This window comes from Rhinatrema bivittatum, chromosome 8 (genome assembly GCF_901001135.1).
Source record: "Rhinatrema bivittatum chromosome 8, aRhiBiv1.1, whole genome shotgun sequence".
In the NCBI taxonomy this organism is placed as follows: Eukaryota; Metazoa; Chordata; class Amphibia; order Gymnophiona; family Rhinatrematidae; genus Rhinatrema; species Rhinatrema bivittatum.
Window position 1 is genome coordinate 209,035,907 of NC_042622.1, and position 21,631 is coordinate 209,057,537.

The window sequence follows — 21,631 nt, forward strand, 5'->3', positions numbered from 1 at the left end:
TGCACTTTCCCAGTGCCGGCAGAAATTAACGCCTACCTTTGGGTAGACGCTAATTTCTGAAAGTAAATTGTGAGGCTTGGCTGCACATTTTACTTACTGAATTGCGCGGGAATAACTAATAGGGTCATCAACATGCATTTGCATGTTGCAGGCGGTATTAGTTTCGGGGGGGTTGGACGCGCGTTTTCGAATCGCTATCGCCCCTTACTGAATAAGGGGTAAAGCCAGTGCGTCAAAAACGCGCATCCAAATGCCGGTTAACAGTGCGCTCCGCCAGAACGCACTGTACTGTATCGGCCTGAAAGTAAGGCGAAGATCCAAAACTGCAAAAAGGGAACCTAATTTTATAACAGCCTGCGGGGGGAGGAAGGGGGGTCTGAAGCCCTCATTTTCAAAGTGGACATTACACTGGTAAGTCGGCTTTGAAAATTAGTGGGCGTAAGTGGAACTCTGCGTGGCATTCTTGCACACATTTACACCTGCCTGGGAGCCGAGGTAGCTGCATACATGTGCATTTACATGCATACTCTCCAAAATCAAAAGCAGCCTGTGAATTGTTTCGGCTCTGCCCCTCCCCCACTCCAGCAATGTGTTTCCAAGTACACATTAAAGTACATGTGAAGTTGCTTCCCTGTGTACATTTATGCTCACACCCCTAAAGCAATTTTAAAAAAGCCATTTTACAGGCATAAATGCCTTTAAAGATTACCCCCTATGGGCCTGATTTTAAAAAAGCATTTAAATACCATTGGGTTTTACATGTGTAAATGCACTTTACTCCAGTAAGTGAGCTTTTGAAAATTGTTACAATATATGCCATTGAATTGTCCTTAGGATTTACTCATGTAAGCGCACTTTACATGACTAAACAGCTTTTGAAAATTGCTACAATAGTATGATACGTTTCCGCGCATAACTCCTTTGAAAGTTACCTCCTTTGTGTGCTATTTTCCTCCCCCAACCTGACCCCCCCTCGGGAATGCCTCCTTCTAAAGCAGCTAAAAGTCCATTTATCATTTTGAGGGTGGCAATTGCCACTTCAGTCACTTTGAGGATGGCAATTTTCAAATAAGTCTGCCCAGGTCAAAAGCATATCTAGACATTCTGAAAATGTCCATCCTAATATGTGCAATGATGATACTTTATGCAAAAGTGCCACAGAATTTCAGAAACTTTGCCACAGGGTATAAGAAGTGCCATGCTGGATCAGGCCATGGGTCCATTGAGCCCAACTTCCTGTCTCTGACAATGGCCAGTTCAGACCTGGAGGAAGTACACAGGAGATCAGCCTCATTCCCTGTTGTAGGAGGTGGTGATCCCCGTGCTTGCCAAGCTAATAAGTGTGTTAATGGGCCTCTCTTCCAGAATCTTGTCCATACTCTTTTTATATTCAGCTACACTAGATGCCTTGACCTCATCCTCTAGCAACAAACTCCACAGCTTGTTTGTGTATTGCCTAAAAAAATTAAACATTTCTCTGTGTCTCCTAGTGCTGTTCTATATTGTAATTAACAGATAGATGAACTTCTCAAAATTATTTGTTCGAGGTATTAGTCAATACTTATCCATCACAAAAAGGGGACCAACAAAAACCTCTATTTGTGTTCATATGCAGTAAACATAAATCATGTGCATCACTCACAATCAATGACCTCATATAGGCAATTTTAAGTCGGAGCCTTCATGTTGGAGAGAATACCAACTGGTAAGTAGTATGTATCGCACTACCACTCCATATGTAATCATTGGTCATTCAAAAACATTTTTTAAATATTTTTTGTGATATCACCTTAGACTTGTGTCATTTCACCTTAATAAAATTGTTATAAGACTTGCATCATTTCTTTATCATATCGCTACTTAGCTTATATTTGACGTGTATGAAGAAACCGTTCGACTCAGTGCCGTGAGGATAGTAAATGCCCGACATGGTCCGTGTTTCGGTTTTTCACCTTCTTCATAGGGCCATCTGCAAAGATATATCCGTCAATAAATGTAACTTAGAAAGTAAAAACTTTTACCTTTATCACAAGGGTACTAACGAACTTTTTGTTCAAAGTGGATGTCCGTGCTCTGCTGTTAGCGTTTCTTCACCCGAGGAAAAATTGTTTGGCGGGGCGCCATTTTTAAGATTAGAGCAACCAATGGATAATTGCCACGTCAGAGAATCATCAGCGCGGCAGTCAGCTGTGAATTTAAACAACGAAATGCTATCTAATGAATTAGATCAATGAGTACCAGTCTATCTCTGCGTTTAATCCTGCTGGAGCAATACATTTTAATTGATATATCCATCGTTGTTCATGTAAGTTCAATAGGTATTGTGGATCACCCCCCCTGCTAGTCATCAGTATTTTATCAATGACCCTCCACTTAAGATCCACAAATGCGTGATTCAATTCCATACAATGCGCTACGATAGGAGCTTGCAGTTTTTTTGTAGTCAAACAACTACGATGCTCGATTAATCTGATGCGTATAGTTCTCTTTGTTCTGCCCACATAATATTTATTGCACGGACAAATAATTAGGTATACAACATGGGTAGATGTACAATTTGTATTGGTTTTAGCCCTATAAATATTACCGTCATGATCAGTCCATGTGGGTCCGCTTATCGTTTGTGCGCATAAAGAACAGTTCTTACAGGATGTATGTTCACCATTTTGCTGATCAGTATATTCAATATCAGAACGTAAGAAGGAGTGCGTTAATAAATCTCTAAGATTTTTTCCCCGACTGTATGAAATCATCGGCAACTCCTTCAAAGCAGAATGAAATTGCAAAATGTGCCAATATTTGCGGATGATAAAAGCAATTGAATTTGCCTTTATGGAATATCTTAATGTGCATACTAATTTTGGGTCTTGAACGTTGTCATCTCTCTCTAAAAGTAACCATGTTCTTTGAGCATTATAACCTCTTTTACATGCTTGTTTGATGGTCTTGGAAGGGTAACCCCTATTGAGCAATCTGATGGCTAATGCTTGTGCTTGCGTGCAATATTCCTCTCTATTATGACAAATACGGCGTAATCTCAAAAATTGACCGACAGGTAAATTGTTCTTTAAATGATAAGGATGAAAGCTGGAACATACTACTTACCAGTTGGTATTCTCTCCAACATGAAGGCTCCGACTTAAAATTGCCTATATGAGGTCATTGATTGTGAGTGATGCACATGATTTATGTTTACTGCATATGAACACAAATAGAGGTTTTTGTTGGTCCCCTATATTGTAATTAACCATTCCCTGTTAACCTATTCCATCCAACTCCTGATTTTATAACCCTTTTTCATATCTCCTCTCAGTCACCTCTTGTCCAAGCTGAACAACCCTAACCTGTGTAGCCTCCTATCATAGGGGAGCCGTTCCATCCCCTTTATCATTTTTGTTGCCTTTCTCTGCGTATTTTCTAGTTCAACTTTTTTTTTTTAAGATGGGTGAGCAGCTGCAGCAGGAAACTGGGAGTTTGAGTATACTAGGATTATTTTATAAACGACTGGTAGCACTAATCAATGGGGTGGGTTGATCCCAATTGAATACTGGGGTTTAAGTCTTTGGGATTGTTCTTGTGTACGGTGTTTTAGTTTTTGTTTTTTTTTTAGTTTGATTGTATTTTGTTACATATTTTATTGATGGTTGTTGTGTGTGGGGAGGGGGGCACAGAGTAATATTGATGTTACTTATTGGATGTTGTTCCTTGCTTCGGGCACATTTTGAAGAAGGGAGTAAAAAATGTTAAACATGAATAAATAAATAAACATTATTGTACTTGTCTATTCTGCAGACCAAATATCACGTGCCAGTTGATGCCCATTTACCTAATGTATCTAAGACCTTCTATATGTCAAAGTTTGGTGTCTTCTGCAATAATATTATCATTGTTTATTCCTTCCTGTAGATCACTGATAAAAAAAAAATATCACAAGAGGTCTCAGCACAGAAGCCTATGGGGACCCCACTTGTCACCGTATTCGAGTTAGGATATGTCCCGATCATTGTGACTCCAGGCTGCTCCTTCTCAGCCACTTTCTAACTCACGCATCGGCCCTGCAGAACACCGGATGCCACAGGATGTGATGCCTTGTATTGGACCTCTGTGAAGATTACCCAGAGATGACAGTGCAGGAATATCTGAAGCAGGGACCACAGTGACCCGTAAGTTTATCTGCTACAACATCACTCCGCAATTGCTGGGTTGGTAAAACGTATTACCGCCTGCAAAGAATCCTAACAAAGGGAGATTTACTCTGTCCTACTGGAGTTTCCAGGCACCTGGGAACATCAGCATCAGAGGCTTTCTGTCTCTTGTCCCCCTCCCTCATCCTGGGCCCTAGGAATAATGTGAATACTTGAATTCGAAGTTCTATAGCATCTTTCATCCAAAAAAGATCCTCACACTCTTGACAATTTTAGACAAATTTAGTGCACTCATTGGTGGTATTACATCTGGTATTGCCTGATCTGGAAGGCAGCTTCTGAAGGAAAGAGGGGAGAAGGAACTATCTTATCACTGAGTAAAGGGAGACACAAGGAGATCAAGAGATTTATCTAAGGTCACACTGTAGGAATAATTGCAGTTAACTTTAGCAGACTAATGTAAGAATACTTGTAGAAGTCTGAGAGGATTAACTGCAATTATTGCTACACACAGGAGAATCCTTGACAGAGCCAGGGATTAGAACCAAAGCACAGGGAGATAAAGTGACTTAACCAAGGTCACATGAGAATCCATGACAGAGCCAGGGATTAGAACCAGAGCACAAGGAGATCAAGTGACTGATCAAAGGTCACGTGAAACAGATTCATAGAGATATGACGACAGAAAAAGGCCTATCTGAGTCTGCTCATCCATATAACTGTTCAGCTCTACAGTTCCTACCAATCTTTCAACGATCCATGGCAGAGCCAGGCCTTAGAGCCAAAGCAAAGGGAGATCAACTAATATATCCAAGCTCACATGAAAGTCCATGGCAGAGCTGAGGCAGAGGGCAATACAGTCAGGGGGTAGCAGTACATCTTTTTGGTTGAGGGCAGCCTCAACCAAAAGCCAGCCAAACTCCACCCACTCCCTTTATCCCCCTGCCTCTCATTGGTCTCTCTTCTCTCTCGCCTGTCTCTCTCTTGCCACTTCTCTTTTTCCTATCCTGCCCTATCCCCTCTCTCCCTACCTTCTTTTCGCTCCCCCCATTGTCCCCCTTAGCCCCTCCCGTGCTGATCAGCGGCAGGAGGAGGAGGAGAGTGGTAGTGCCTCTCCTGCTCCTGCCCAGCTCCTGCCCTGAACTATTTGGCTTTACAGAGTCCCACGTGGTTCAGAGCAACAGTCTGGCCCAGAGCTGCGGGGGTGAGATCATGGCTGACGCACCGCTGCTGCTCTCCTCCTCCTGCTGCTCAGCACAGCTCAGGAAAGGCCAGATTTCGGCTGTGCCGTGGCCCCTGTGCCCCACCCCATTCCGATATCCATGGACGCAGTGATTTATTCAAGGTCCCACGGGGAGTCAGTGGCAGATTGGAGATTAAGAACCGAGGCAGATAAAGTGATTTATCCAGAGTCACAAAGAATGCCAGGTGTAGAGCAGAATTTGATGTTATGAATGCCAGAAATCTTTATGACTCATGGCCATTTGTTCTAAGGCTACGTCATGCATTCCTACTCTACTGCTCTGACCTCATTAGGGTTTCTAAAATGGAGAGAGAAAGCCTGTTTTAGATGACGCAGAGAACTGGATATTCCTGCTTCTGGCTAGCTCTAGGGTATCAGCAAGTCTCTCTTTCATTTTTAGGTGCATTTCTTCAGGGCAAAGTATCTACTGCCATCTGTTTGTCCGTCTGTCCATCTGTTTGTCCGTTCATATACATTTAGGAAGGGCCCTCTCCATGTGAGTGCTCCAGCCAAATTTCTGCCAAATTTGTCTGGAAGAATTAGGCCCTAAATGGAGTCTAGCACACAGGAAGACTAAGAAACTCACCATCCCCATGTTATGCAGTAAGGGTACTGTTACGCCCGTCGGTCGCAGACGGCTGCAACCACTGTTGCTCACCTCTTGCCTCACTGCACTGACTCCATTGGGTAGACTTGTGGCCTCCGCCAACTACCGCTGGCCTGCCCTCCCCTGTTCCCGGGCCTCCCTGGACTGCATGGACACTGCCGACCGCCATCTTGCCCTCAGAGTTCTTTAGGCACACGTGCACGCTCTCGGGTCAGTCTTATGCACGTCATGGCGGGAACCTCGGGGGCATCCCCCCGGATGACGTCATTCTTCGTGGACTCTTAAGCCAGCTGGCCCTGTCTGCCTACGACTTGGCAACGAGTTCCCTCATTGCTGATTCCACTTTGCTCACCACGGACTTCTCGTTCCATCTCCTGCTTCCTCGGCGTGAGACGTCCCGGGTACCTGTTCCTCGGGGGCACTTTCCTCGTCTCTGGCTATCCGCTCCTCGGAGCGCCTAGGACCACTGCCTGCCCCGTTCCCCAGGGCTTCCTCTGGAACCATCGCTACTGTGAGTACTCCGCTTGTGGACAGGAACTCTCATCGGTGTACCTCGCTCCGCAGACCACTACTGTATCATCTCTACTGAGGAACCCTCATTGGTGTACCCCGCTCTGCGGACCACTGCCGTATCATCTCTATTAAGGAATCCTCTTTGGGTATACCCCAATTCCCAATGTCTGTTTGACTTTACTGCTACAAGCCCTGCTCCACGAGCAGTGTCGCTCTCTCTCTCTGCTCCCTCTCCAGTACCTACTGTTCTGCACACCCAGCAGCTGAGACCTCGCCTCCTGATGGTGAGGCTCACGGGGCTCCTCCCCATGGGTGGTACCATCTCTCACCTCGGTCTAGGGCCCACATACACACAAACCCTAACAGATTGCCAAGTCCATGGACCCGGCACAGGTCTCGGCGCTTCAGGCCATCCCTGGCCTGGCCCAGCGAATTACAGAACAGCAAAAGATTCTGAAGACTCTGGCTAGCACCATAAATCAATTGAACAATTGGCTGGACTCCGCCTCGATGCCTGCCAAGCCAAGCCCTGCTTCACATGCGTCACTATTCCGGCCTACAGTGCCCTTGCCGGCACCTCCTCGTTTTGCAGGTGATCCCTTGTTATGTAGGGGCTTCTTGAATCAGTGCAACATGCACTTTTCTTTACAGCCTGCCTATTTCTCTGATGTAGTTTCCAAGACAACATACATCCTGTCCCTTCTGGATGGAAAAGCTTTGGCCTGGGCATCACCCCTTTGGGAGCGAATGGATCCGATCCTCCAGGACCTGCCGAGCTTCCTCGCCCTATTTCGCTCCATATTCGACGATCCAGGTCAAAAGGCCATCTCCGGGTCTATGCTCCTGCATCTGCAACAAGGTTCCAGATCTCTGACCGATTATATCATCGAATTTAGGACTCTCTCGTCTGAATTGCACTGGGACCTGGGCTGCCTGTGTGCTATATTCCTCGAAGGTCTGAGCCCATGTATCAAGGACAAATTAGCAGCACGAGAACTCCCTGAGGCTTTGGATTCTCTTATAGACCTCGTCGGTTGCATTGACCGCCATCTTCGTGAGCGTTCGCACGAGGCCAGAGGATCCAAGGGGATGGCTTCAGGTGTTCCACGCATTCGCCCGATGTCGTCCACTCAGACCGCTACTACACAAAGCACTGAGGAAGAGGAACCGATGCAAATGGGCCGTAGTCATCTATCCTCAAAGGAAAAGCGTCATTGTCAAAGATCTGGTCTTTGTATGTATTGTGGTCAACCGGGTCATGCGGTACCCTCCTGTCCACTCTGTCTGGGAAACTCCCAGGCCTAGGTTCTGCTGGAGGACTTCTCCTAGGCCTGACCTCACCCTCTCCTCCACTAACTCTGCCTGTCTCAATTAATTTGGATGCTCAGGAATTTCACACCCTGGCATTGGTGGACTCCAGGGCCTGTGGAAATTTTATCCTAAGACAAGTTGTGGAACACATTCGGATTCCCACCGTCCGTACACCAACCCCATTACTGATCTCCTCCATTCATGGTGAACCATTGCCAGGCAAAGTTATGTTCTCCACGGTCCCCATCCGACTCCGCACTAGATCTATGCACATGGAGACTGTTTCCTTTCTGGTACTGGACAAGGCTATACACCCTGTAGTCCTTGGTCTGCCATTGTTAAAACTACACACCCCGCAAGTCCCAATGGGGCAACTACACACCCCGCAAGTCCCAATGGGGCAACTCCTGCCATAAAAGGTGCTTGGAAGTCGTGTCCCTGATACCTTGCTAGCTACTACAATGTCCCTTCCGGGTCTCCCACTGCAGTACTCCTCCTTCACGGATGTGTTTTCTAAGAAAGCTGCAGACACCCAACCTCCTCACCGCTCATTTGATTGTGCTATAAATTTATTGCCTAACACTGAGCCTCCCCGAGGTAGGGTCTACCTACTTTCACCAACAGAGACAAAGGCCATGTCTGAATATATACAAGAAAATTTGGCAAAAGGCTTCATTCAGCCTTCTAAATCTCCCGCCGGAGCAGGATTCTTTTTTGTGGAGAAAAAGGACGGCTCCCTCCGGCCATGCATAGATTACTGCAGCTTAAATGAGATTACCCAGAAGGACTGCTACCCCTTGCCATTAATCTCTGAACTTTTTGACAGGTTCCAGGGGGCCAAAATATTTACCAAATTGGACCTCAGAGGAGCTTACAATTTGGTCAGGATACGCCGGGGCGATGAATGGAAAACTGAATTTACACCCGCGATGGCCATTTTGAATACCTAGTAATGCCGTTTGGCCTCTGCAATGCTCTAGCGGTGTTTCAGAATATGATGAACAAGATCTTCAGAGACATGCTCTACAGTTGCATCGTGGTCTACTTGGACGACTTCCTGGTATTTTCACAAGACCTCCAGAGCCATCACCAGGACGTCGCCAACGTCCTGCAACGCCTAAGGGACAACCAGTTATACGCCAAGCTGGAGAAATGTTCTTTTGACCAGGTGACTGTCCCTTTTCTAGGCTATGTGGTCTCGAGCCAGGGTTTCCAGATGGATCCACAGAAGTCCAAGAGTATTCGTGATTGGCCTCAACCAACGGGACTTAAAGCACTCCAAAGATTTATTGGTTTTGCGAACTACTACAGATCGTTCATCCATCATTATTCAACACTGACCGCCCCATCACAGCCATGACTTGTAAGGGAGCCAATCTCTCTCAGTGGTCACCTGAGGCCATGACCGCCTTCTAGGAGCTCAAGGAGGTGTTCCTACGAGAACCATGCTTAAGTAATCCCGACCCCGGACGACCCTTCATCGTCGAAGTAGACGCTTCAGACGTCGGTGTTGGTGCAGCATTCAGCCAATCATACCTTGCACCTGTGCTCTTTCTTCTCACGACGCTTCTCCCCGGCTGAGCGTAATTATGGAATCGGGAACAAGGAGTTACTGGCGATTAAACTAGCCTTCGAGGAGTGGCGTTCCTGGCTCGAGGGAGCGCAGCACCAGATCACAGTATTTACTGACTACAAGAACCTCGAGTACCTGCACCATGCTCAACGCCTTAATCACAGACAGGCTCACTGGTCTCTCTTTTTTACTCGGTTCAGTTTCCTACTACAATATCGACCAGCTAATAAGAACGCTCGAGCTGATGCACTCTCTTGTTCTTTCACCACAGAAGATGTTCCAGATATCCCACAGCACATAATTGATCCAACTAAAGTTCTCCTCTCCACCACACTCACAGTGCCATCTGGGAAGACGGTGGTTCCCTGACCACTTCGAAGGAAAATCCTCCGCTGGGCACATGATTCCTTGCTGGCAGGCCACCCCGGACAAGCTAGAACTCTTTCCACTCTCCAGAGATTCTATTGGTGGCCAACGATGAAGAAAGATGCTCAAGCATATGTGGAATCATGTCCCACTTGCGCTCATCAAAAGCTGCCGACGGGCCGTCCTTGGGGTCTCCTACAACCTCTTCCTGCACCTAGTGAGCCATGGACACACATAACCACAGATTTCATTGTGGACCTATCTCCTTCCAGTGGCAGCAACACCATTTGGGTTACCGTGGACCGATTTTCGAAGATGGCTCACTTTGTGGCGTTACCTGCTCTTCCTTCAGCCCCGGAATTAGTAAAATTGTTCATTCGCCATATCTTTCGCCTCCACGGACTCCCGAGACATATACTCTCTGATCGAGGTGTTCAATTTACGGCCAGGTTTTGGAGGTCACTATGAAAAAAGTTTGATATCGCCTTGGACCTCATATCGGCCTCTCACCCTCAGGCCAATGGTCAGACAGAGAGGATGAACCGAACCCTGAAAAAATTTCTTCGGGCGTATGTGAACTCTCAGAAGAATGACTGGTCCGACTTACTACCCTGGGCCGAGTTCGCCTTAAACTCCCACCAGTCGTCATCTACTGGGTCATCACCCTTTCAATTAGTATACGGATGCCAGCCTCTGCTGCCTCTTCCACTACCTCTGTCTGTATCTTCTCCAGTGGCGCAGGCTTCATCACAAGAGTTACATCAACTTTGGGAACACACCAAACAACTTTTACAGCAAGTCGCCCAGAAGTCTAAGAAATTCTACGATGCCCATCATCGGGCAGCTCCACAGTTTAACCCTGGAGACAAGGTGTGGCTCAGCACTCGCTTTATTTGCTTGAAACTGCCTTCAGCCCGCTTCGCTCCCAGATACATCGGGCCTTTTTCGGTACGTTGCTGGCTGGGTGTTACGCCCATCGGTCGCAGACGGCTGTGACCGCTGTTGCTCACCTCTTGCCTCACTGCACTGAATCCATTGAGTAGACTTGCAGCCTCTGCCAGCTATCGCCAGCTGCCTGCCCCATTCCCTGGCCTCCCTGGATGGCATGGACGCTGCCGACCGCCATCTTGCCCTCGGAGTTCTTTAGGCGTGCATGCTCTCGGGCCAGTCCTATGCACATCATGGCGGGAACCTCAGGGGCTTCTCCCCCTGGATGACATCATTCTTCGTGGACTCTTAAGCCAGCTGACCCTGTCTGCCTACGACTTGGCAACGAGTTCCCTCATTGCTGATTCCGCTTCGCTCACCACGGACTTCTCGTTCCAGCTCCTGCTTCCTCAGAGTGAGAAGTACCGGGTACTTGCTCCTCAGGGGCCTTTTCCTCATTCCTGGCTATCCGCTCTTCGGAGGGCCTTGTGCCTAGGACCACTGCCTGCCCTGTTCCCCGGGGCCTCCTCTGGAACCATCGCTACTGTGAGTACTCCGCTTGTGAACCATAACTGCTTCATCTCTACTGAGAAACCCTCATCGGTGTACCTCGCTCTGCAGACCACTGCCGTATCATCTCTACTGAGGAACCCTCATCGGCGTCCCCCGCTCTGCAGACCACTGCTGTATCATCTCTACTAAAGAATCCTCTTTGGGTATACCCCACTTCACAGACCCTATGGCACCTCTGTGTCTGTGTGACTTTACTGCTACAAGCCCCGCTCCACGGGCATTGTCACTCTCTCTCTCTCTCTGCTCCCTCTCCAGTACCTGCTGTTCTGCACACCCAGCAGCTGAGACCTCGCCTCCCGATGGTGAGGCTCACGGGGCTCCTCCCCATGGGCGGAACCATCTCTCACCTTGGCCCAGGGCCCACATACCCACAAACTCTAACAGGTACAGTGGGTATGAAAGCAGATTAGTGGAAGGTGTGGGAAGTGGGAGGAGGAGCTGGCATCCGGCACCGTGAGACGTACTGAATGCAGACATCCCAGGGAGTACCAGGTAGCTCCAGCTCATTAGGGAAGGACTAAACCAGCCCTGATTCTGACCCCTTTGTGTCCGTAGGCTTGTATTTCCAAGTTCTCAGAGAAAAGCGGGGCTGTAGGATCAGAGTTGTAGTGGAGAGAACCTTGGCCTAACTCGGCCTGTCCTTGACAACGTGAGCTTATGTGGCAACCACCGGAGAGCTCCAGGCCTCTGAATCAGGGCCACATTCAGGGGGCAGTAATCAAACATCCCACGCTGAAGCAAAGTCTTCGCGCACGTTTTACCTGTAAATCTTTGCACCAATTTTAAAAGGAAATGTGCATGAGCACTTTCACTTTGAAAGTTGCCATGGATAGGAAATGCATGTGGTCTCTTGCAGCAGCTTTACAGGGAGGGGAATTTTGCTGGAAAATTCCTCGCAAAGACTTGAAAATGCCATTGGGTTGTGAAACTCTTCCTCCTCCAAATTCATCGCCCCCCCCCCCAGAAAACGCTTTCCCTCAATGCGGATTGAAGGCTACGTATCGTGGAAGACCACGTGGACTTTCAGCCACATCGAGGGAGGGCCTTTAATCAGACAGCCGATTTACACAGGTAAAACTTTTTTTTTTTTTAATTAGTCCCAACCCTGCCCTTCCAGAATGCATCTTCCCTATGTGCATAACGTTCCATGCCTATCAGACGTACAGTTTTCTACAGAGCCATTTCTTTAGAAGTCCCTAGGAACATTACCCTCCTGAAGATCAGGCAACACCAGTGCAAAAACTTGCAAAAAGCTCGAAAATCGCTTTGCTTGCATGATTTCGAAGTAGTCCATTCTGTGTCTAAGGCTTTCATTTCCTGCATGGGAAGAGACTTAAAGTATATATTGTGTGCAAATAGCGCTGGGGGATTTTTTTCCCTCTATCAGTCAAATTAAAGAATCAGGGCCGATTTCTGGGGTGAGTGAGTCGGGTGGTCACCCAGGGTGCCATCAGCTGAGGGGATGCCCTGAGCACTGTGGCAATGGAAGCGAGGCCCGGCGTGGCCCGGCAGATCCCATCCCACTGCGGCCAAGAGAGAACCTGGGGGGGGGGGGGGGGGGGGGCAGGAGGGTGCCATCAGCTGGGGAGGTGCTTTGCGCCCAAGGCACCATTTGATCTAGATCCAGCCCTGAGAATAATTATGCAATTCATGAAAACGGTGAAGGGAGGAGGGAGTGAGACTCCACTAAGGTGAGGTCAGTAAAAGGGAAAAATGGTAAAACCAAGTCAGCAGTAAAACAAAAAACAACTCATTAATTACGAAACTGATAAAGAATATTTAAAAAAGCATGCTATAAGAAATAAAGTCAGCAAAATGGTTGGAACATCAATTGTAAACAATCAGATGGAAAAAATATAAATGCATAAAGGAACAATCATATATTGTACAAATGTATACAATGTATACATGTAAAATTGTGTAAAGGGACTATCATCTAGTCCCTAGTCTTATGTTCTTATAAACCATTATTGAGATGGAGTTGCAGAAATGAACTGCTTATCCCAGGGATAAGTTGCATGGAGTCTACTGACATTTTGGGATCCTGCCAGGTACCTATGACTTGGATTGGCCACTGCTGGAAACAGGATACTGGGCTTGATGGACCTTTGGTCAGATCCATTATGGCATTTCTTATTGTAGGGAAAAATCATAATTCTGATGATTCCCATCTGGCTTAACAATAAGTTCCATTTTTATTGCAGTATCACACCAAATAACAGGTCTGATTTATTGAGAGATTCATATCTGAGATTAGTTGGAGGCGGTCCTGTGGTGTTCTAGGGTGGAGCTGGAACTTAGCTGGATAATGCCAGGTGTTAACCAGCTAAGGGGCCGATGCAATATCCCGAGCGCACTCTTAACAAACAGTTAGATGTGGCTAAAATAGGCGCTAATCAATCCCCTAATGCAATAGGGGGATTAGCGCCTATTTAACGCGCATCTAACGTGGAGTGAATGAGATAGCGCTCATCACATGCAAATGAATTCACTCCCAATGCAAAAAGATAAATGTGCGTCTCAGATACACATTTATCGCCCAGATATTAACGCCTGCCTGAGCAGGCATTAATAGTTAAGCGCATTGAAAATAACTACAGAAAAGCAGAAAAAAAGACTGCTTTTCTATACTTCTTTTTTAAAGTAAAAAAAAAAAAAAAAACTCGGCAGATCGCCGAGTTATGAAGACCAATGCCGGTAAACTCGGGGGCCGTTTTCATTACTGGCAGACAGGCAGCCGCGCCCCCCTAATTTAAATATTGCATGGTGCCCCCCCTTTGGGGCACCATGCGTGCGTTAAGAGAATGGGCGCTGACTGTTCAGCGCCCGCTTTCTACGCGCCTTTATTGCATCAGCCCCTAAGTCTGGCCATGATGTGGAGGAGTTGTAAAGTTATCCAGATACCCTTATTGGGATAACTTTGATTTATCCGGGTATATTCAGTGATGCAGCTGTGCCACTGGACATATGGTTTCAGTTTTCCGGATACGTTTTTCTGGATAAATTACCTAGTTTGCCCGCAGCTGAATATGGACTTCTGAGCTTTCATCTCATAGTCAGAGAATGGCAAAAACAGGTTTAAGAAAGTAGGTCTTAAATGGAGTGCTTTGTACCTGCAAACCTGCAAGCTAATTTTAAAAGGAAAATCCTTCCCCCACCAAAAAAGGTTTCCTTTTTAAATTCAAAGTAGACACAGACGTCTCACCTGCTTTACGAGAGGCATAAGGTTTGCTCAGGAAAGTGCGGGAGGAGATCTGAAAATGAAAGCTCTGTGCATACTGAACCTCTCCGATCCCCTCCCCTTCCCCCATCCTGACCCTGCCCCTCTTCCACATGGCTTACCCTCACCTGTACTTTCACTCACGGAAGAAAGGACCAGCACAGGCAGTTTACCCAGTGTAAGAACAGGGTTTATTATTCACTGTCCATTCCCTGCAAAGCTGCAGCACCTTAAGCCAAATACTCAGCCTGGGGCGAATTTCCAAAAGGTATCGGCGTGCAAAATTCGGAAGGCACGCAGGTAAGTTGCATGCTTGCACACAACTGTTTTGTAAAAGCCTGAAATATGCATGTGCTGGCAGTGTTAGAGAGAGGGAAAAGGGACATTCCAAGGTGGGGTTCAGAGGTTCACGCAGAAGTCGGTATTTTGAATGCATGCCCCGCATTACCGAACTTCCACACATGCATTTACACCTATTTAGTTACGGAACTGAAAGCACCTTTGTCCTTTGTCTGAAACGTTTGGGTGGAGCTCTGGTTAAGCGGTGGTGATGGGGGATCCAGGCTGAACTGGTGGAGGTAACAGCAAACTCTTTGTTGTGATGGCCGGCCACGGGACCATGCGGCCAGCACACTTAGCCCCCGTGTCAGGTCCATCCTCTTCGCAGCATTCTGGAACTGCCACCATTGTTCCCTCCCTCGCGGCGGGGAGGCAGGACTGCTGCCACCGTGCTGCCTGCTCCGACTCCCCCTAGGCGCATGCACACGGCTTGCCCCGGAAAGCTTCCCGTGGCCCCGGATGTCCATGTCAGCGGGAGGCCCTATTTAAGGCAGCCCCTGCTGCCCAAACTTTGCCTCAGCAACAGGTCATACTCTCTGAGTCAGCTAGTTTCTTCTCCATGTTCCTGCTTGTGTTCCTGCCTTCCTCATCCCTGCTCCTGGCCTGGTGCTCCTGTCCTGGACCCGCTCTCCTGTTCCTTGGACGGTTCTTTTGGTTTGACCCTGGTACGTTCTTCAGATTTTGTCTGCCTGCTGCTTGCCCCGACCTTCGGCCTGTTTTCTGGACTTGTCTGTCTGCTGCCTGCTCCTGACCTCGGCCCATCTGATTCTGCTTTCGCCTGTCGTTCTCCTGGATTCGTCATTCAAAGACCTTCACCTAAGTCCAGCCAGCCCCTGTACCCAAGGGCTCAACTTGCGGGGAACGAGGGTTGGAAGTGGTGAATGTCCAGTTGGGTCTCTGCACCACTCTGCTCTGCCTGCCAACGGCAGGGACCCGCAGAGGGGATCTCCTTCTGCTGGTAGGGTCAACCCCGCCTCGGCCCAAGGGTCCACATCCTAGCAGCTTGCTGAGGCTATGGACCCGGTGGACCTCTCGGGCCTCCAGGCCATACCAGATCTGGCTCAGAAGCTTCAGTAGCAGCAGCAGTTCCTGGAGATGTTGGTGACGTCGCTGGATCGTATAAACGCCCGCCTCAACACCTCGGAAGCTCCCACCAACACTCCTCCTCCTCAGGTGGCACCTGTGGTCTCCATCATCCGTCTCCTGGCTCCTCCTAGATATGCCAGTGACCCAAAGCAGTGCCGTGGATTCCTTAACCAGTGCTTTATGCACTTCACCTTGCAGCAGGCACAATTTTCCACGGATGCTGTCAAAACCATTTTCATTCTCTCCCTCCTTGATGGGAAGGCCTTGACGTGGGCCTCTCCCCTGTGGGAGCGTGAGGACCCACTTCTTCAGGACCTGCAGGGCTTCATCTAGATATTTAAACAGACGTTCGACAAGCCAGGCCGTCTAGTCGCGACAGGGTCAGACATCTTGCACCTTCGTAAGGGGGCGAGGCCCCTTATTAACTAAGCCATAGAATTCCACACTATGGCAACAGAACTCGGTTGGAGGGAGGACTATCTAAAGAGTATCTTTCTGGAAGGACTGTCCTCACGTATTAAGAATGAGCTGGCGGCCAGAGATCTTCCTGAATCCTTGGACAAAATGATTGATCTGGCAGGAAGGGTGGATCGTCGCCTTCAGCAGCAAGCCCGAGAACTTCGGACTCCGTGCCATCCAATCCCACTGGCGCCGACCTTCTCTCGCCCACTCTCCACCACTGCTTCCACTCTGGTATGCCCCGACGAGCCCATGCAGTTAGGACGAAGCCCACTGACTCCTGAGGAGAGACAATGTTGTCAGGCGATGGGCTTATGCCTGTATTGTGCCGGGAAAAGTCACTTCGTTGCTCAATGTCCTGAAAAGCCAGGATCCTCCCGAGCCTAGAACCCATTGGGGAGGTGGTCCTAGGCTTCACTAACCCCTCTCCCCAACTTGTACTTCCTGTGGCTCTTTGCTCATGCAGCTTGGAATTCCAGACCCAGGCCCTCATTGATTCTGGAGCTGAAGGAAATTTCATCATGAAGAGCCTAGTGGAACACCTGAAGTTATTGAGAACCCTGCAGGACAGGCTTCTTGTAATCTCCTCTACCTCGGGAGACCCCCCTCCTGGGAGACCACGCTTCCCTTGCGTCTGTGCACCGGCTTGCTGCACCTGGAGGAGTTTACCTTCCATGTGATCGAGAAGGCAGTGTACCCGGTCGACCTCCGCTTACCGTGGTTGCAACTGCACTCCCCCACTATTGACTAGGAGACCCTCCAACTCAGTAAATGGGGTTCCCTCTGCCATCAAGACTGCCTCCTACCTATCTCACAGCCTCTCGCCACCGTTCCAGATCTGCCTCCGCAGTATGCTGACTTCTCAGATGTCTTCTCAAGGGAGAAGGCGGAGATTCTCCCCGATCACCACCCCTACGACTGTACCTTCAACTTGATCCCTGGCACTGTCCCTCCGCATGGAAGAGTGTATCCTCTGTCCCTTCCAGAGACGGAGGCCATGGCACAATACATCTAGGAGAATATGGAGAGAGGATTTATTCACGCCTCCACATCACCGGCAAGGGCAGGGTTCTTCTTCGTGACCAAGAAAGACGGCACCCTCCGGTTCTGCATAGATTACCGGGGCCTCAATGCAATTATTAAGAAGGACCATTACCCTCTACCTCTCATCACAGAGTTGCTGGCTTGCTTGCAAGGGGCCAAGGTTTTTTACTAAACTGGACCTTCGAGGAGCATACAACCTGGTTTGCATCAAACCTGGAGATGAATGGAAGACCGCGTTTAACATGAGCGATGGCCACTACGAGTACCTGGTCATGCCCTTCGGCTTGTGTAACGTCTCTGCGGTATTCCAGTACATGATGAATGAAATCTTCAGAGATCTACTATACGTCAACATAGTGGTCTATTTGGATGATGTCCTCATTTTCTCCAAGGATCTCCACCCTCATCGACTGGATGTGCGACAGGTGCTCCGATGACTGCGTGCCAACCAACTTTACGCTAAACTCGAGATACATTATCTCTAGTACCAGGTTCCGCATGGACCCAGAGAAGGTTGGCTGCATCCGAGACTGGCCCCAATCTTCCATACTCTGACTTCTACAGCGATTCCTTGGTTTTACCAATTTCTACAGACATTTCAACCCAACTTTTCCCACCTGATTGCCCCTCTCACAGCCCTTACCAAGAAAGGAACTAACTATAAGGAGTGGCCTGAAGAAGCGACCTCCACCTTCCTCAAGCTAAAACAGGCCTTGTTGCAGGAACCATGTCTCCGATATCCAGATCCGATTTATCCATTTATTGTGGAGGTTGACGTCTCCGCCATCGCAGTGGGAGCAGTCTTAGGCCAACTCTCTCCTAAAGGAACATTCCATCCCTGCTCCTATTTCTCACGGATGTTCACTCCCGCGGAGAGGAATTACGGCATCGGGAATAAAGAACTCCTGGCCATAAAGTTGGCCTTCGAGGAATGGCGCTAATGGCTAGAAGGGGCACAACACACCATTACGGTCTACACTGACCACAAAAACTTAGAGCATCTTCGCCATGCCCAGTGGTTGAACGTCCGCCAGGCTCTCTGGTCCCTATTTTTCTGCCATTTCAACTTTGTGGTAAAGTATAGACCAGCCGCGAAGAACATCAGAGTGGATGTCCTTTCACGGTCCTTCGAGGTTGAGGAGAAACCAAACCCCAGGGTATGTGATTGATCCTGCACAGATTCTACTAGCTGCGTCGCACACTATTCCTTCTGGGAAAATAGTGGTTTCCTCTAAGCTTCGGCAACATGTACTGGAATGGTCCCATGACTCTCGAGTAGTGAGTCACCCAGGTTGGGCCCAAACCCTCGCTTTACTCAGGCAATACTTTTGGTAGCCTCAGATGGACCGGGACGTGAAGGCCTATGTGGATTCGTGCCCCACCTGTGCTGGACAAAAGCCCTTGGTGGGGCGATCTTGGGGCTGATACAGCCTCTGCCAGCTTCCAAGGAACCCGGGACCCACCTCTTTACTGACTTGTGGTAGACCTCCCTCTCTCTAGTGGCAACCACATCATTTGGGTTGTGATTGACCATTTTTCCAAAATGGCTCATTTCATTGTACTTCCAGCCCTGCAATCTGTCTGAAGCTAGTCAAGCTTTTCACCATACACATTTTTCGCCTCCATGGACTGCCACATCACATCATCTTGGATCGAGGCGTCCAGTTTACTTCCACGTATTGGCGGTCCCTCTGTTGCAAGTTCAATATCAAGCTAGATTTTATATTGGCTTACCACTTCGAAGCCAACGGACAAGTGGAACATACGAATCGGACCCTTAAAACTTTTCTCCGAGCATTTGTAAATGAAAACAAGACAACTGGGCAGCCCAGAAAGCAAAGAGTTTCGCAGATAGACACTGGCTTCCAGCACCGCATTTCAAACCAGGGGATAAGGTCTGGTTAAGCATCCATAACATCCGCCTTTGAGTATCTTCCATGAGGTTAGCACCTTGTTACATCAGCCCATTCTCCATCCTCTGCCAGTTTAGCCCAGTCACATATCAACTCCGGCTTCCCATGACCTTAAGGATCCATAATGTTTTCCACATCGGCTCTCCTCAAACCAGTGGTCTTATCTTGGCCCTCCAGGAGAACCTTGTCTCTGCAGAAGGTATCTTCTGATGAGGATCAAGTATACCAGGTGAAAGAGATACTGAATGTTCGTCGCTGGAACAAAAGATGTGAATATCTGCTATCCTGGGAGAGATATGGCCCCTTTTGTCAGAGCAGATTACATTCAGGCATTGGAGGTATTTCCCTATTCCCAGAGGATTTACAATGTAACAGATTGAGTGAGTGAGTGAGAGAGAGAGAGAGACACTTTAGAAAGTGCTTAAATTAGTCAACTATTTATACCACTGTAGGAGGGTCATCTAGTAACTCGAGATGAGGTTTTGGGGGTGGTCTAGTGTTTGGGGACCAGTTTTACATGCACAGTCAGAGGTACGAACAGCACAGTACACATCAGTGAAGATTTGATGTGATTTGGAATGAGGAAAGGTACACAAAGATGAGATTTCTACAATGTACTCTCACCCTAGTTTGATAGCACCCAGGTAGAGAGTGCATCTTCGTGTACCTTTCCTCATTCCAAATCACACTGATGTGTACTGTGCTGTTCGTACCTCTGACTGTGCATGTAAAACTGATCCCCAAACCCTAGACCACCCCAAAACCTCACCTCAAATTACTAGTTGCCTCTCCTACAGTGGTATAAATAGATTACAAATATGCATACTACCCCAGAGGCTCTCTCTCTCTCCCCTCCCCCCCCCCTCCCACCCAAAACAAGTTTCAAGATAAACATCATGAATCCTGTTTCAGGCATAGGCACACAACGTTAAACACCCCTCATTTTCATAAACCTCTCCCAAACTCCTCTCCTTTGGCTACATTTTCGAAATTTGCAAACAAATCTCAGGATGTGAAAAATAACACGTCTTATCATGGGCGTTAGGGCCCTGATGCTCTAACGAATTTTGATGAATGACCTTGTACGTTGTACCTGAGGCAATGGAGAGTAAAGTGACTTACCCAAGATCACAAGGAACAGCAATGAAATTTGAATCATGACCTCCCTGGTTCATAGCCTGGTACGCTAACCACTAGTCTCCTCCTCCTCTCCTAACAAGACTTGCTCACACACATTACAGTGATTTAGGGGCCAGTGCAAAACGTGCACTCAGCCGAGCGCACCGTTTAACCTATGGTTGGATGTGCAATCAGGACGCATGTCCACATCCCCTTATGTTATAAGGGGGTTAGCACGTGCAAAACGTGTGTCCAACCCCCCCGCAAAACTAATAGCGCTCATCACATGCAAATGCATGTTGATGAGGCTATTAGTTATTCTCCCCAGAAAAAAAAAAAATGTGTGCGCCGAACTCGCACATTTTTACGCTCAGAAATTAATGCCTGCCCAGAGCAGGTGTTGTTAATTTCTGAGCAGCCCAAAGAAGTGCACAGAAAAACAGTATTTTCTGCTTTCCTGTACACTTCTGTGGGCTGCTCAGAAATTTTCTGCTTTTCTGTACATCCTCTGACTTAATATCAAGGCAATTTTAAGTAGGAGGAACCAAAAGCTTAAAAAAAAAAAAGTGCTGGTCAGGTTATGGAAACAGATGCTCGATTAACAAGTGTCCATTTTCCTAACCGGTGGTTGTGCACTGTTTAGGAAAATGGATGCTCGTAAAATTGAGCATCGGTTTTCCGAACCCACTGACAGCCACCTCTCCTGAGTGTCCGCTGCCAAGGAGGCACTAGGGGTGCACATTTGTCCTTAGCGCCTCCTTGGCAGCACAAATCCTCATTTAAATATTGAATCGTGCCCCCAGGGGAGGTGCCTGGACGCGCGTTAGGAAAGCGGGTGCTCAATACTGAGCCCCATTTTCCGCGTTCATTTACTGCATTGGCCCCTTAATGTGGAAAACATCTGCCTGCACACATATCGTAAATAGGCGTAGAAGGTATGCGGCATCCTGCATTACGTACCGAAATATAGGTGCGTACTTTTGGGATGGAGATATGCAACATTTTATAAACTACATGACTCCCACTCCTGCGGCACAGTTTATAAAATACAGCTGCATCTTTAGAGGTCTCCAACGTACGCATGCTGTTGAGAATTGCCCTCATGGTGCTTAACGCTGAAACGTGGCTGTGGCGGTGGCCAGAAAGAATGCTCGTGGGCTGACATTTGTCATCAGACCTGCTGACGTTCTTAG

At 48.0% G+C, this 21,631-nt stretch overlaps 1 protein-coding gene across 5 annotated transcripts in view; it reads left to right on the forward strand.

Annotated features, from left to right (window-relative positions):
* The window catches only part of LOC115097228 (claudin-3-like), an 87,729-nt gene that overhangs the window by 64,144 nt on the left and 1,954 nt on the right, over nucleotides 1-21,631 (forward strand). For all 5 annotated transcript variants that reach the window (XM_029612853.1, XM_029612856.1, XM_029612854.1 and 2 more), the window contains one exon: nucleotides 3,907-4,163. The gene's annotated coding sequence lies outside the window, so the exon portion shown is untranslated. The remainder of the gene's footprint in view (nucleotides 1-3,906; nucleotides 4,164-21,631) is intronic.